Genomic DNA, 17943 nt, shown 5'->3' with positions numbered 1-17943 from the left:
AGTGACCATCAATTGTGACTTGCCAGTGTGATGTTGCAGAAAGAATATTATTAGATTTACAATTAGAAAACCTGACTCTGAGACCTAATGCTTGTACTCATATGGCTGGCAATATTCTCCCCAACCAGTGCATTCTGCTTTTGAAATAATCATCATAGTAGTTATAATATTTACAGACCAGAGATATTTTATGAAAAGTAATAATGAGATGTAATTATTGTATTTTCATTTGAACAGATGTTTTTGAAGATGTTAGTGTTTTAATATTATATGTGATTGACTATGGCTAGTATGGACAGTAGCAGTGACATTTTACTTTTTTGTGGAGGTGAGGAGGGAAGTAATGAGGCTAAGTGACTTACTTAAGGTCACACAGCTAGTAAGTGACTGAGTTCAGATTTGAATTCAGGCCCTCCTGAATTCAGGGCTTGTGCTTTATCCACTATGTCATCTAGTGACCCCTGACATTTTACCTTTAGAAAATTTTTTTTGACAAATTATATCTGAAGTCTTTTTTAATTTTAATTTTTATAAGTCTTACAGGTCTCCTAAGCTATAGGCATGCCTTATTGTGAGCATATCAATAAAGAAGTACCACCAAAAAGAAATATAAGTGCTCAAAAGTTCATGAATCTAGAAGTTAATTACTCATAAGTATGCAAGCAGAGTGCCTTCTAATCTTTTACTCATGTGAGCATTTGGCAATGACAATAGTGGCTCAGGAACCTAATGAACTTTGTATTTCTTTCAAGAACCCAGATCTATGGTTCTTTAGTCTTGTATCTGATTATTGTTGCTGTGCAGATTCCCAGGGACTGATTGAGAAGAACTCATTCAGCAGATTTTCTGGACTGCTATTTGCTTTACTGACCAAAATGATATTATGATTAATAAGGTTTGCTTACTGTATACTTGGGTTGGAAGACATTTGGTAAACTGATCATGTCTTAATCTTAAGTTATTACCCATAAATGTAGTTGTCAACTCATTTCTTGGAAACATAGGAAATTCCTGGAATATAGATTGGTCAATCAACAGTCAACCATAGAATCATTTTAATATCTGTATGAAGAATGATGTATTTTAAGGCAGGACACATTCTAATTTAGCCACTATATGCAAGGATGATCCAATTGCTTCACTAAGACTTATGTTCTTTGTGTGTAAAATGAGAAAGTTGGACAAGATCATTCCTATGGATCCTCCAAGTTCTAAATCTGATGATTACTTTATCCCATGGTTCTGTATCCTAGTTCTCTCACTTAACTGCTATGAATCCTTGAAAAAACTTTCATAACTTTTCTGAGCCCCGTTTTTGTTATCTGCAAAATAGATAATAGAAAACCTATCACCTATCTAAAAATATGAATTACATATAAATATACAAGTAGACAGACATTTAGATATGGAGATGGGCAGAGGTAAATATAGATAGACTATAGATGTAAATTCAGACAATTGCTGTTGTAGATAGAAATTAGAGATGTAGATATCTTACTATGTATGTTTGTATATAATAATTGTCATAACTTTGGGCTAGATTATTTGCTTTTATAATTTTTAAGAGTTAATGTTTATATAAAGACTATATAGTTAAAGAATTTTAAAAGATTCTGACTGAATTTTATTGAGGCCTATAAAATTGCTGACTAATGTGTGTATCATTTTATGGCATTGCCATGGTGACAATCTAAAATCTAAAACCCACTACTAGAGACATGTTGGAATATGAAATGCTGAGAAGAGTACTTCAAAAAAGTTATGGACAAGGTGCAAGGTCGTAGCTAGTGATGTTAATAAAGCTCTTTGCTGCACTGAAAAAGACAATTATTTATGAGGTAATCTAAATGATTCTCAAAGATATCCTCTCATGTCTCTGAATGTCCTCTATAACTGTAATGTTATTCTTCCTCTGCTCTTGGTTTCTTTTAAATCCCACCTAAAATCTCATTTTCCACAAGAAGCCTTTCCCAACACCTCAATCCCAATGCCTTCTCTTATTCTGCATATAGCTTAAATTTTAAAGAATTGTTTTAATGTTGTCCTCATTAGATTGTAAGCTCTTTGAGGCCAGCTTCTTTTTATGCTCCTACTACTATATAGAAGGCATTTCAAAAATGTTTACTTATTTGTTGATTAATGTCTCCATACTTTGGAAAGACTTTGCCTTACTAACTGAATGATTTATAAATCATTCCCCAAAAGTACAGGCATCTAAAAAAAAGAAAAAAGCCATTTCCCAATCACACAGTTAGAAGTATCTAGCACTAGTCATTATATATGTCAGTGACTGTTCCTCTTTATTTTTTTTTCATTCTTCTTCCCCATTTAGTATGCTGTTTATTATTAGAAAATATGAGGAATAGATACCAAATTAAATGGGGAACAACAACAATAAAAATCACATCAATTCCCCTGGATTAAACATGTTAAATTTATTTAGGCAGTTGTGTGTTAACCACTGGTGATTAAGAAAGGAGAGGGGATTTCTGTTGATGGAGCCCAAGTAAATTCCATTTTAGATAATGTTTATAGTGTTTATACGTCCACTACACTAAATTTATTTTGTTTTTGAGTAACTTACTGGTGAATAAATCTTTTACATGCTAAAGAACACACCTCAGACATTTCCTCCCCACTCTTCATAATATCTCTGATTATTTAGGTTTGACAATAATTGAGCCCATATCTGATTTCCTCACTTCTATGACCATTGAATGCACAGATGATCCTGACCAGGTATTTATGAGTCATACAGAGAAAGAGAAGACTATAAATTAGTATGAGCAGTCCTTGGTCATTGAAAGCCAAATTGTAGTGTATTATCAAGTGATGTTGTCCTAGAAGTCACCATCTTTCCTCATTTTTGTATTGTCTTGCTAATTTGTTTTTCCAAAATCATGCTGTACATTGAATATTTGAAGAACATTTTATTTGATTTAAGACTTAGGTATAAAGCCTCCTGATAGTACTTAGTAGTTATGAGAAAATAGACAATTTACTTGACGCTTCTCAGGCTGTTTTCTCAGTTATCAATTGTAAATGGTAAATCCCATGTGAGTTACTTCACAGAGTTGTTGTAAGGCTTAAAGGAGATGATGTTTATAAAATAATGTCTAAACTTTTAAAGTATAATTACTAGTTAATGCTACATAATAATGTCATTAAATGGAACTAATTTAAAAGTTTATAATTATAAGGTTATTTTACGTTTACATATGATGATTTCCTTACAATCACTCTATGATAGTTTCTAGCAATTCCATTTTATAGATAAGAAAAAAACACATGAACTGATTTGCTCATGTTCACAAAACTAAAGTAGTAAAATCATGATTTAAAATCAACTTTTAAAATTTTGAATCTAGTGCTCCTTCCTTTATTAAGTTTAATTAAATTCTAGTCCAGATGCATTTGCTGATCACACACTAGGTGCCACACATTATGTTAGGTGTTAGATATATACTAAAATAAATATGAACAAAGTAAGCAGCTATTTCCTTCACAAAGTAGGGGAAAGAGAAAAATATCTTCCAACACAAGAGAGCAAAGAAGCTTTGAATTCATAGATCAATCTGTCCCCTCCATGATGATCTTTTACATTTACTATGGGAATAAAACACACTAAACCAGAGGCCAAGAAGTGTGCTAAGAATGAAGAATACAAACTGTTTCTCAAGTCAGGAGAACCTAAGTTCAAATCAGTCTTCAGATACATAAAAACTGATTAGCTGTGTAACCTTGGACAAATAATTTAAATCCTAATGCCTCAAGGGGAAAAGGAATGCAAAATACAATTACAATGAAACAATAGTAATAATAGTTTCCTACCCTCAAGGAGTAGAAATTCTAATAAGGGAAGATAGCATATAAAAGAAAGGTGCAATGAAGTTGGGTAGAATTTGGATGGGACCAGGAGAAAGTTTGTAGCATAAGAGCAAAAGAAGGAATCTGTATAATAACCTAAAAAGAAAGGAAGAGCTAGCTGGCTTGGGCACCCTCTTTAAAGGTACTGAATGAGCACATAAGGGGATTCTGGAGCTGAGGGAATTTCTGAGGAATGTTTTTCCAGGGTTGAGGTGATTTCCCAGATTGGAAGAATTTTCTGGGGCATGATGGAGAAAAGTCCTCAAGAGAATTGTTTGTGGGTAAATGAAGATAAATTGGCCTGAAAATAGTAGTCTTTAAACTACTATCATCCCCTGACCTCAGTTCTGGGGAAGTCCATTGCATTACATCAGGTGTTTGTGTTTGTGGCCCTAAGGAGTCTTGTAGAATTTAAAAATAATAGAAAAGCTTGAAAGAGTGTATGCTGTCAGATATCTTTAAGGAACAGCATGGTGGAATTAAAAGGGCATTAGGTGGTCTTCAGGGAACCTTTTGGAATTCTTGATATGGAAATTTTGACACTTTTTTAGAGATCTAGATTGGAAGGGACTTTAGAGACTGGATAATCCAATCTAATCCTTTTTTAGGTTAGGAAAAAGGAAGTCAGAACACTCATAATTTGTCTGAGATCAAACAGATATTAATAATTAGCTGTAAGATATAAATGCAGGAACTCAGACTATATATTCAGAGATATTTCCCTTGTGTCTTACACACACACATACACACACACACACACACATACACACACACACACACACACACACACACACACACACACACACACACCATGTTGCCACACATAGTATTTGAATGACTTTGACTTTGACCAAATAATGCTATCTTTGAATGTCACTGCTCTTGCTATAAAATGAAGTGATTGGATTATATATAACCTTAACTTCCTTCTGGTTTTTTAACTATTATGTCAACAATAGGGGATGGAATTACCTGTTTATAGGCAACTATGTGTTACAATAGATAAGTACAAAAATATGTATTAGAGTTGGAGATAGCAAGACTAGAGTTCAAATTTTGCCTCAGACGTTTAGACATTTATTATGTTCAACCTCAATTTCCTTTATCCGGAAAATGGAATAATCATCAACATCAATAAAGAAACCATGCAAAATTTTAAGGATTATTTAAATGCAAGTTTTATCAGCCATTTTGCTGATCAAAAAGGGGAAATTGTTCAAGGATAATGACACTCAATTGATAAATTCTTTTTTTTTTTTTCAACCTCCTTTCTCCCTCCCATTTCCAATTTATTTATTTCAGTGTTTGCTTCAAAAATGAACTAGTTATTTGTTGCTATAAATATAATGTGTATGTTAGAATAGATCCAGGGTTAAATTTTTGTAATAATTCTCTCTTCTGGGCCAGATCAGAACCAAAAAATGAAATCAGATAAAGAAAGTCAGTCATAATGCAACATAGCAACAAATTCATTAGCCCACACTGAGACCTTAATTTTCTACTGCTCAGTCCACTGTTTCAATTTAAAATTTTCTTTTTTTTAAAATTTAATTTCCAGAATCAAAGAATCTCAAAATTGGTCAGATCCTTGTGCTATTTCTACATGAAGATATTCTCTATGGCAACTCCCATTTAAAACTTAACAGTGATCAATAATTCACTACAATTTTACTTGTGACCACCAATACTTGGGTAGTCCTCTTCATTTTGGGACATTTCTAATTTATTTTTATTAAGCAGAAATCAGACTCTCTCCAGATTCAATATTTTGTTCCTAGTTTTATGCTAAGGAAACCAGAAAATGAAGAACAATCTCTTTTTTCCATGATATTTCTTATTTGTACTTGAAGACAAAGATTATGATCATCCCCCTGTTAGGTTTCTCTGAACCTTCATGTTCTCTCCCAGATAATCATTCTGAATTATACATAGAAGTTAATTTCATATTTAATGGAATTACATCAGATCATGTCATTACAGAAAGTAAGCTACAGAGAACAGTTCTAACAAGGTGCCAATATGTTAAAATATGAATGAATAAAGTGCAAGATCTTATCTCTTTCTTTATGAAACATAAAGAAATTCTTCCAGATAGAATTGGAAGTCACCTGACCACTGACTAGTGAAAGATTGATCAAGTATTTAAAAGGTAGGCTTGGAAGCCCTGGATTGTGTCCAATAAAGTCATTTGAAATATAGAGCAATTTCATGGCAATGGGACTTATATTTCTCTAACAAAGATCACCAAGGTAGGATATTATTTTCTTTTCTCTCTGTTACCTTTTGTCCATATTTTCGTGCCGAGAACCACTTGCTCAATAAGAAACACTACATTGTACAAGGAGAAGAAATATAGAAAATGTAGAAAAACAAGCAATTTCAAGGAGTTTGGCATTTGGCAGCAAAGAAGAGAGCTGACCACATTATAGAGAGAAATTACCTTGGCAAAAGAGAGTTTGGCAGATCCATGGAGTATAGCAGCAAGATCCACCTACCAGAGGTACTACATCCAATGAATAGAAGTATGAGGACACCATAAGAAATGAAAGGGTATTGTCATTTTTAAACTCATTATCATGCAGCTAATTCAGGTTTAAAAGATATCCTTTAATTAATGAAAAAAAAAAAAAAAAAAGACAAATGAAGGTGGCCTAGCAGTACCAGATCTAAAACTATATTATAAAATAGTGCTCATTAAAACCATTTGATACTGGCTAAGAAATAGAGTACTTGATCTGTGGAATAGGTTAGGTTCACAGGACAAAATATTCAATGACCATAGCAGTCTTGTGTTTGACAAGATTTTGGGATAAGAATTCACTATTTAACAAAAACTGCCAGGAAAATTGGAAACTAATATGGCAGAAACTAAGCATTGATCCACACCTAACACTGTATACCAAAATAAAGTAAAAATGAGTTCATGATCTAGACATAAAGAGTGATATTACAAACAAATTAGAAGAACATAAGATAATTTACTTCTAAGATCTGTGGAGGAGAAAGGAATTTGTAAGCAAAAAGAAGGAGAGATCATTATTGATCACAAAATAGATAATGTTGATGAGATTAAGTTAAGTTTTTGTACAAACAAAACTAATGCAGACAAGATTAGAAGGCGAGCAATAAACTGGGAAAACATTTTATTTTACATTCAAAGCTTCTGATAAAGGCCTCATTTCTAAAATATATAGAGAATTGATTCTAATTTATAAGAATTCAAGCTATTCTCCAATTGATAAATTGTCAAAGGGTATGAACAGACAATTTTTATATGAAGAAACTGAAACTAATTCTAGTCATATGAAAAGACATATTATAGCCAATCACTATTTATCAAAGAAATGCAAATAAAGACAACTCTGAAATACCATTATACACCTCTCAGATTAGCTAAGATGATAGGAAAAGAAAATGACAAATGTTGAAAGGGATGTGGGAAAACTAGGACACTGATACATTATTGGTGGAGTTATGAATGGATCCAACCATTCTGGAGAGCAATTTGGAACTATTCCCAAAGGGTTATAAAACTGTGCATATCCTTTGCATAGCAGTGTTACTACTAGACTTTTATCCCAAAGAGATCTTAAAGGAGAGCAAGGGAGCCACAAGTGCAAAAATGTTTGAGGCAGCTCTTTTTGTAGTGGCAAGAAACTGGAAACTGAGTGGATGCCCATCAATTAGAGAATGACTGAATAAATTATGGTATATGAATGTAATGGAATATTAGCATTCTGTAAGAAATGACCAGCAGGATGATTTCAGAGAGACTTGGAGAGACTTACATGAACTGGTGCTGAGTGAAATGAGTAGAACCAGGAGATCATTATAATAACAAGGTGACAGCAAGACTATATATGATGATCAATTCTGATGAACATCAGTAGTGAGATCATCCAAACCAGCTCCCATTGTTCAGTGATGAAGACAGCCATCTACACACAGAGAGAGGATTGTGAGAACTGAGTGTGGACCATAAAATATCATTTTGATTCTTTTGGTTCTTGTTTGCTTGCATTTTGTTTTCTTCCTCACATTTTTCCCTGTTTGATCCAGTTTTTCTTGTGCAGCAAAATAACTGTATAAATATGTATACATATATTGGATTTAACATATATTTTTACATATTTAACATGTGTTGGACTACCTGCCATCTAGGGGAGGGAATGGAAGGAAGGAGGAGAAAATTTGAAACAGAAGGTTTTGCAAGGGTCAATGTTGAAAAATTGCCCATCCATATGATTTGTAAATAAAAAAATAAAAAAAAAAATTTAAATGAAAATAAAAGACATCCCTTCTCTCAACTTCTTCTTCCCTATGAGAGTGAAACATCAAACTCCTTCCTATGTGTTCCTTTATAGAAGGCAGAAACTAGACTATAACCTCATTCTATGCATCTACTATTCTGCCTAATTTCATCTCCATGGAAGAAGTTACCCTATTCCAAGCACCCCCACCATCACATCACCCATTTTTCTGCTCCTTTTTTGCATTGTCTTTCTTCCCTACACAGATTGTAAGGTGGCCAACCTTTATTTATTTATTTTTTTATTAATTGTATTCCCAAAGTTTAATATAATGCCTGCATATAGTAGGCACTTAATAAATGATGATTGGATTGGATTAGATTGACATAAAGCACCACAATATTAAAGATATGAATTGTCTTGGATATTCATTACATCACAAGTATAATCTAAATCTGTGCCTCTCTTCTTACATACACTTTCACTAATTGTTAGAAAGTATACAACAGTTTTATGGCACAGGGTAGATATAGAGAGGCTTTATAGCCATTATGGCACAGGGTAGTTATAGAGAGGCTTTATAGCCATTCTTATTATGGCCTCTTAAGAAATAGTTTTGCTTTGAGCTGTGTCTATTCAATTAGCTGACTGCTGTGGAGACACAAATTATAAAACTGTGAGCATTGATTTGGGGAGGTAGCTCAGAAATGATTGTATCATAGAATTTTTGTGATAAACGGGATTTTTATGATCATCTCCTCTTAACTGCCTACCACTAGACTTCAAGAATTCTAAGAGCAGTAGGGATAGCTAGACAGCTCAATGAATACAGCACCAACCCCCTGGAATCAGGAGTCAGGAAGCATTCTAAGCATTTGACTTCATTCAACACAGAGGACTTGTATTGCACAGTGTATAAATAAAGCAAATGGTAAGTAAAACAAAACAGATAATAAAAACCATGATCACTTGAGATGGATCTTGCCCAAGGTCAATGCTAAATCCCAGTCAAAGACCCTTTTTGGGGAACCAGACTGTGTCACAATCCGTACCATCCTCATCCATCATCCCCAGACTATATTTCATACTTGGGCATTTTACTTCAGTAATTGTTTTTCTGGTTAATGATCTTCAGAGTGTTCATGAAAATAGAAAGTGGAATCTGCATTTAATGTGATAAAGATATTGCACAATCAGGAGCAGACCATGCTGTATTGAATTAAATTCAACAAATATGTATTAAGTACCTAAACCTCATACAGTGTATATCTGGATGATGTTAAATTTAAGAATTGTAATCCTAATCTGCAGTCTAGTAAATTACTTGAAGAGTTACATCTAAATATCCCCTTGATTTGGGAGATGCCCTAGCATCTGAAATCATAAAATAAGACAGAAAAATCAATCCATACTACAGGAGTTAGATTAATAACTTTATGACCATTATCTATGCAATCCACTACTTTATATCTTGACAGAGAAACAAAGGAGGATCCATTGAAGAGGAGTAGAAAGTGATAGATTTCTATAGACCATTTGTAAGCTTTTCATTCCAACTTCATATAGCATTTTATTCTGCCCTTTTGTAATACATTCTTCCTATTCTCTAGGATTATCTGTGTCTTCTTTTTCAAACTGCTAATGTCTAAACATCATAAGTGTAGATATCATGTGTTGTCTAAAAGTTGTTGAATTTCCCTCATTCTCTTTGAATTCCTATCCTCCTTCAGAATCAACTTAAATCCTACCTTTTTGCAAAATGCCTTTTTTAGTCCCAAGTACTAGAATCTTTCCTTTTGTTTACCATATATTATTCATTTTAATATAATATCTTCATTATTAGAAAATGGGCTTCTTGAGTAGAAGGGCAATAGACTTTTTCTTTGTATCCCTAATACTTATAAAGTACTATGCATATAGCAAGAATTTCATTAATGCTTATTAACTGATTCAATATGACATCCACAAAGAGAATCTATAGTAATTTATGATAAATGTATTATATGGTACAAGCAGAAATCTGTTGATGACTGAGAGTAGGAGCAGGGAAGGATTTTAGAAGTGTCCTGAGGGGATCAGGAAAAGTTTCATGGATGAGATGTTTACTAATTTGCTTTTAAAGGATGAATAATCAATAAGCTGAATGAGGAAGGACATTCTAGGTATAGGAAAGAGTTTAGATAAAGGTCCAGTAAAATAAGGGTAGAGGGAACAATTGAGGGATATATTGAGAGGCTATTTCTCTATCATGTGAGCATAAATGTTGGCCAGTGAATAGAACACTAAAACTGAAATCAGGAAAAAATGTACTCAAATCCATTCTCTGATATTTTCTAGCTATGGAACTCTGATCAAGTCACTTACACTTACTCTCTTAGCCTTTATCTATCTATCTATCTATCTATCTATCTATCTATCTATCTATCTATCTATCTATATGTCTGTCTATCTATGTATATAGATAATGATAGAGATAATGTATATAAAAAGCTTTATCAACTTCAAAGAATGATATAAATACCAACTACCATTATTATTTTTATCTCATTGCCCCTGCATGGAATGATACATTAACTTCCTATACTAAGGGACACAAAGAAATGAAGAGCAAAAACAAACATAAATGATGATGAGTTTGTACCCCCTCTTCCCAGGATTGTTAAGGAATTTCAGACATTTTTTCTTTCTTCCTTCTTTTCCCCCAAAACTAAAGGTTAATAAAAAACAAAAGAAACCTCAAACTCTCATCTTTGTGATCTACCTTTTGCAGAGCTTATAAAGCTGACCTAATGTTAATTTAAAGAGTCACATGGCAACAGGAGCCCTCTAAGGAATCCCATCATTTAGAATAAGTGTCCTGCTAAAGGGCATGGTTCTGCATGAATTCCCTTAATGGCTATTGTTTGCAGCCTCATTCAGGCTTCCTTAGCATTACAGAGTATGGGCTGCTTCTTCTTCTCCTTTTTTTTTTTTTTTTTTTTTTTTTTTTTTTTTAAACAGTTGCATGGTTTGCTGTTTTCTTCCATGCACTTTGAAAACGTGCCTCTGATTGTTGACTTTGTAAGCTATAATCATATAATTGGAAACAGCTGCACACACAAGAAATCTTACTTTAATGGATGTCATTAATATATTTTCAGTGAAAAATTCCAATTACAATTTTGAACATCTTTTGTAGGAGTTTAGAGCATCTGGAGAAGTTTCTAGAACTTTTCTCCTACATCAATTAGTCCTGTGTCAGTTTCTCACCATACCAGGTAGGTGAACCTGAGTGCTCAAAAACAATGCCAACAGACTGTAACTTTTGATATAATCTACTAAATTCAAAAACTTCAATTATGAACCCATTAATAAACAGTGTATTGTTTTTATACCAACCTAACTAGGTCCCAGTGCACTGATTTGTTTTTGTTTTTTTTTTTTTTCCCCCAGCAAATCTGAGACTATCTACTAAATTTATGATTAGCTTTCTACAATGGACAAGAAACAGATTTTTGATAAATCATAGCACTTCTCTTCATGTAATTTTGAAGTCTAGTATAATGTACTGAAAAGAAAACCACCAGAAAAAGAATATCCCCAAACATGTTGATTTTAATTACATTCAAAATAATTTCATTTAGAAATTATAATCTATATTTAATTATATAGTAGGAGCCTTCTACCAGAATATTTTATAATCCTAACTATTTAAACTGAAAGTGATTTATATAACATCTTATTTAGTTGTTTCATTTTTGATATAAGGAAGTAGACACCTGAAACTGAGACAAACATGGAAAAAAGTTTATATAGTGAGTTTGTATTTGGATCCTATGTGAAAACTCAATGTGCTCAGATGTATTTAAGATGAAATAAAGGGGAAAATATATGTTTTCTCCAAATAATTAAGTTAGCTCATTTAATGAAAACTTTTAACATTTAAATAGGAGCAAATATGCCAGGGAAGCTTCTTTATTAAATGCAAATATTTATATCCTTATAGAGGCAGGATACTCATGTCTCAAGAAATCCAAGTATCGCAGTATTCGATGGGACTACAGCATGAATTATATTATCCAAAAGTAAACTGGATAATCTGTCTAACAGCAGTAGAGTAGGACCAGAATGTTAAAATACCTCAAAGTACCAAACAGTGTGTTATTTGACATCTGTCTATCTATCCATGTATGTATCAGCCCATCTATCTATGTTATTTGACATCTATCTATCTATCATCTATCTGTTTATTTATCGGTCTATCTATACCATATTTTTACTCAATGATTCATATCTGCTGGAAAAGAGAGAGAGAAGTTAGACTACAATCACCAATTCAGAAGGAATGTTTATATTCAAGGTGAGCAATAATCTAAATTTCCCCTATGTTGGGTGTCAAGGTTGTAATTTCTTTCTACAATCTTTCTAGATATCAAAGTGGTTCCTGTTTCCTCTCCTCTTCTTAATTCTTTCATCAATATCAACATATATGCCAATACCATTGGACAAATGTCGTCCTGTTGTGAAAGAAGAATCAGAATGCAAGGGATAGCTATGAGAAAGAAAAACAAAGCAAAATGAAAATAATATGCTTCAGGGCAGCTAGGTAGTGCAGTGGATAGAGCACCAGCCTGAATTCAGGAAGACCCGAGTTCAAATGTGGTCTCAGACACTTAACACATCCTAGCTGTGTGACCCAGAGCAAGTCACTTAATCCCAGCCTCAAAAAAAAAAAAAAATAATAATAATAATAATAATAATAATAATATGCTTCAATTTGCATCCAGACTGCAAGTGATTCTAGCCTTAATCACTGAATGGATATGATCTCAGGCACAGTGAGACCCTTTCAAAATCTTAGCTTAAAAAAGGCCAAGATCTCCCATTTTATCCAGGGCCATCTCCAATTGTCCTGATTTATATCTGGCCACTGGACTCAGATGGCTCAGGAGGGGAAAGAAAAGAATGTGACCTTGTACTGTCTTCCCTCACTTATATCCTATTCACTTGCATGTCATTGCATCATCTTGTTGTCATAATCCTCTTGAAAGGATAAACAACAAAACACCATTTATATCATTGTGTTTATCAGTGCTATTCAGATGTTACTTCCATAGTTTTGTATATTATTCACAACTTTACTTAATCTTCTACTGCTAAATCAATTGCTAATTATCTCCAAAGCAACTGTAAGAAATATTTAATGAAAGTATTATCCCCATTTTACAGATAAAACTGAAGGGGCATGGAGTGCTGAAATTAATTTTAAAAGTGCCATACAAGTATTATATTCTGAAACAAGTATTTCAATGTTCAGTAGATCTTTTAAATTGAAGTGCAGTTCTTTTTCCACTATGATATGGTTTTAAACTATCTAAAATCCACCAAAGAAACATCTTTAGCATAAACTTTTGCAGCAACTTCATGATCCTAGTAACATATGCATAAGAAAGAACATTTATTAAATAAATCTTTTATGTTTTTGATCTTATCAAGTAAAATTCTTGTCCTAATTACATGCAATATATCTGCCTCATAAATTCTTTCATTAGATAACACTACAGTTTAAAATACAATTATAATTTTCAATCCAATGTCTAAAGCCAAAGTATTTCACTCAAAATTTCAGAGGTTACTACCCAAACACTGTATCTTATTTCTAGAAAACAATTTACCAGTGTGGGAGAATTGATTTCTTTTTAGCAGAACTGAGGAACCATTGCCAGAAGTAAATTGGCATTATTAAGTGCCTACTATGAACCTGACGCTGTGGTAATAACTAGGGATATAAAAAGGGGCAAAAGGGAGTCTCTGCTTCCAAGGAGCTTTGTCAGAGTTGAAAGTGATCTCAGAGGTAATTTAATCCAACCTGTGCTTAAAAATAAAGCATATTTACAATATTCTCAAGAAACTGTCATCAAGGCCCCCCTTAAATATCTATCTAAATTGGAATTCATTAACTACTAAGGCCACTTATTCTGCTTACAGAGAATTATAATCAGTGTAAAGTTTGCATTGTTTTAAATGGAATCTATCACTTTGTTTCCACCCATTTCCCCTATTTTTGTTCTTTACAAACCTGCAGAACAAGCTTAATACTTCTTCTTCATCATATTCCTTCCAGTATTATGAATTGTTATCAAGTTTCAGACCACCATTCTCCACCATGCCAAGTCATCTCTTTTCCAGAATAAACATCTATGGTTAGTTCAACTAATTCAGACAGCCTTAGAATGAAATGTGGTCACCCTTCAAAAAAAGAAATGCCCCACTTCTAGATTGATAAACTTGCAAGTAAAGGCAATTAAATTAAATTAAAGGGTCACAGACTGCTAATTAGTGAAGAAGAGATTAAAATAAAAGTGCACATTTTATGCAAATGGAGCTAACACATATGTATTCATATATCTATGTATATATATACATATACATGTATGTATAAATATACATATGCAAGGCATGCATGAACACATATCCATGATTAATATATAATTATACACATATACATCTATCTATGTAGATAGATAGATAGGTGAATGCACACATATTTATTCTTGGACATTAGAAAATCTTGGCAAATAGGCTTTATCCCATTGGTAATGCCTTAATTTAATGGAGACTTAAGTGATATTGAAGAAAGGTCAATGGAACTCTCTAAAACTCCTTGAAGGAAAAAAATCCCCTTCAACTCTGACTCAGTGAGGGACTCCACTGGAGGGAAACAAGACAAACAGCTTCATTCTGTTATCTAGGTGGGGTTGGTTCAGTCCTGAGCAAAAGAATTCCAAATCTATTCAATTAAAGAAACTCATTCAATTCTATTCAAATTCAACTCCAGCTGAAACCCATCTTGCAGCCAAAACTTCTATATAAAATCCTCTCTTTGCAGAGGTTCCAAACATGCCATGCTATTCCATGCTATGCCAAGGAAGCCTCTGCCCACTGGAATAATATTCTTTTCCAGTGCCAACCTTGCTTTACCCTCACCTATTTCCCTAAAGAGACTTTATGCCTTTCTGTCAGGATTTCTAACCTTACTTCCCAATCCCTATAATAAACCTCTTTTATCAATCTAGGTTTTTTGGCTTGTAAATTCCTTTACAGAGAATCCCTACACCACCACCAGAAGGGGTTCCCCAAAACTCCCTATTCTTGCACTGAATTCCAAGAGGTGTAGGGGAGCCAAACCTTTCCATTTGGTTCCCTGAACTCTGAACCTGCCACTATATCTTTTCATTTAACTTCCACACTATCAGAAACTCTAATCTCATTTTGGTTCCCATAATAGGAGCCCCAAAAATTAGATACTGTGCTTTGATCATCATTCAGTCTCCATTGTTCTTTGTCTAGAAGCAGATGACTTTCCATTGCAAATATATTGGAATTGCCTTGAATTACCCCATTGTTGAAAAATAGCTTTTTATTTTTATGGATCACTTTGGGACTATGAGATTCACACACAAAGATGTGTTGGTAAATAGGTAACAACCAGCTCTCTGAAAATATAAGAAACATCTGACATGATTTTAATTTTATTTTTCTTATTTTTAATATTTTTTCATTACTTTAATCTAGACAATATAAAAATAATAAAGTATGGTTTTTAACATTGAATGATTTCCAAGGTAAAGTTCATATTGAAAATTTGAACAATCTGCCTTCAAATGTTAGTTCAATCTGGCTCCTATATGACCTGTTAAGCCTTATTTTTCAGATATATTTGTTTCAGGATTCTTTGTCAGACCTTTTTTTTTTTTTTTTTTTTTTTTGAGATTCTAGAAAGGGTATTTCTATTCTGCTAGTGGTTGGTTTTAGTCAGTTATTCTTAATCTGAGATCCATGAAATACATATGCAGACAGACATTATATATGCATACACGTGTATACATACATGCATATATACACATATGCATGTGCATGTGTATATGTGTATATTAATATATGTATAAATCCACATATATTTCTGGAAAAAAGACATTTCAATATCATTGGTTTTCTTTACATGTGTATATACATACATACATATAAACAAATAATTTCAAAATATTTTTCTGAGAAGGGATCCATAAGCTTCACCAAACTTTTTAAAATAGAGTTCTGGGAAAGATTAATTAGTCAATCAATGATTCACACGCATTATGTGACTACTATGTATTAAAAGCAATGCTAAACTCTAAGGAGTCAAAAAGAGGAAAAGAGTATTCAAAGCCCTAAATGAGTTTACAATCTAAAGAGGGAGACAGGATACTTACAAATGCATACAAAGAAAGCTATATATAGTATATAGTTGTTTGTTCTCTGCTCTCAAAAAGGATCATGGCTTTAAGGGGGTGATTCCATGACATGTAAGTGAATTGGATTTAAGTGAAAGAGGGCTGTGTAAGGTTACCTGCCTCACTTTCCTTTCCAGAGCCATCTGGGTCCAGTGCCCAGCTACAGATCAGGACAACTGGAGATAAGCCTGGATATAATAGGACACCTTGGACGTTTTATGCTTAGGTCTCAGTATGACTAAAGTATCATCTAATCAATGATTAATGCTAGGTAGGAATTGAGGGAAAGAATGATCTCTTTCATCTACTGTTTTTTGTTTTGTTTTGTTTTTTTTAAAGATAGATAATAAATAGATAAGCAGATAGATAAATCAAGGAGGGTAAGAACCTCAGTTCTCCTGGAAATAACAGAGGCAAGGCAATGAAATTAAGGAAAGGTTTTTGTACACCTTAGTATTTCAGTTGAGATAAAAAAACAACAAAATTGGAGTAAGTGATGCAAATGAGGAAGTCTATACCTAAATAAAATTAGGATTAATTGAGGTGTAATAGCAGGTTCGGGGCACAGGGAGTTCCCCTGCAACCCCTTTGGATTCGGAGCAAGGACACAAAGTTAAATGAGTTCTAGTGGTGGTGAAAGTCCCTTGTAAATGAATTTACAGGCCTGAAAACCTAGATTGATAAAAAGACGTTTATTGTAGGGTTTGGAAGTAAGGTTAAAGTCTGATTAGTAAAAGGAGGAAGAAATACAAAAATTCTGGACCCAGGAGATAAATTATTTTGTTACTGTAGTGAGACACCATTTCCAAAAGAAATAAAACTCAGACCACTTGAAACAAAGTTACCCATCTCGCTTTTAACTCACAACATTGCCCAATCACCCCTCAGCTAGCCAAACCTCTCCTCAAGGTAAAGTTGTTTATAACTGTCTGGACAGTGATGTATACCTACATATGCTCAGCCAGATATTTACCAGAAGGATTCTGTTCTTTGTTTCTGTTGTCACTTTTTTTTCTAATTAGCTTCCAGACACTTCTTCTAATCTTTCTCAAAGCAAATTTCACCTAAAAAAAACCACAAACAAAAAAATAATAATAATACTAATAATAGCAACAGCAAAATCAAAATCAATGTATTGTGTTTCTTCTCAAATTAGAGAGGGCAGTAGAGAACAAATACTTTTGAAATATTTCTTCTCTTAAACTGTAGATGGTGCTAAAGGGAAATGAATTTAAAAGAGATTGAGCTCTCAGTTCTGAATGATATTGTTGTATGGAGATGAAAACTTTGTTGTAAAGGAAGTTGTAAGGTAGCACTATGTTCAATTAAAATTAATGTGTGTTTGCTAATACAAATGTGTCGTTGGGCATGTGAATGTTGTATGCACATGTATGTAGGATTTATGTTCATAAACATTAAAAAAGAAACTAAGAGCTAATCTGTGTGTAGAATATATATCTGATCACAGATCTTGTCCACTTATCTCAAAGGGTGACTATAATTTTACCTTTGTAGTAACAGAATAGAATGCCATAGCTGGGCACTTGATCCTTTCATTGCTTAAGTCTCTTTGT

This window comes from Sminthopsis crassicaudata, chromosome 2 (genome assembly GCF_048593235.1).
Source record: "Sminthopsis crassicaudata isolate SCR6 chromosome 2, ASM4859323v1, whole genome shotgun sequence".
Lineage (NCBI taxonomy): Eukaryota > Metazoa > Chordata > Mammalia > Dasyuromorphia > Dasyuridae > Sminthopsis > Sminthopsis crassicaudata.
This window is presented reverse-complemented; position numbering follows the sequence as displayed.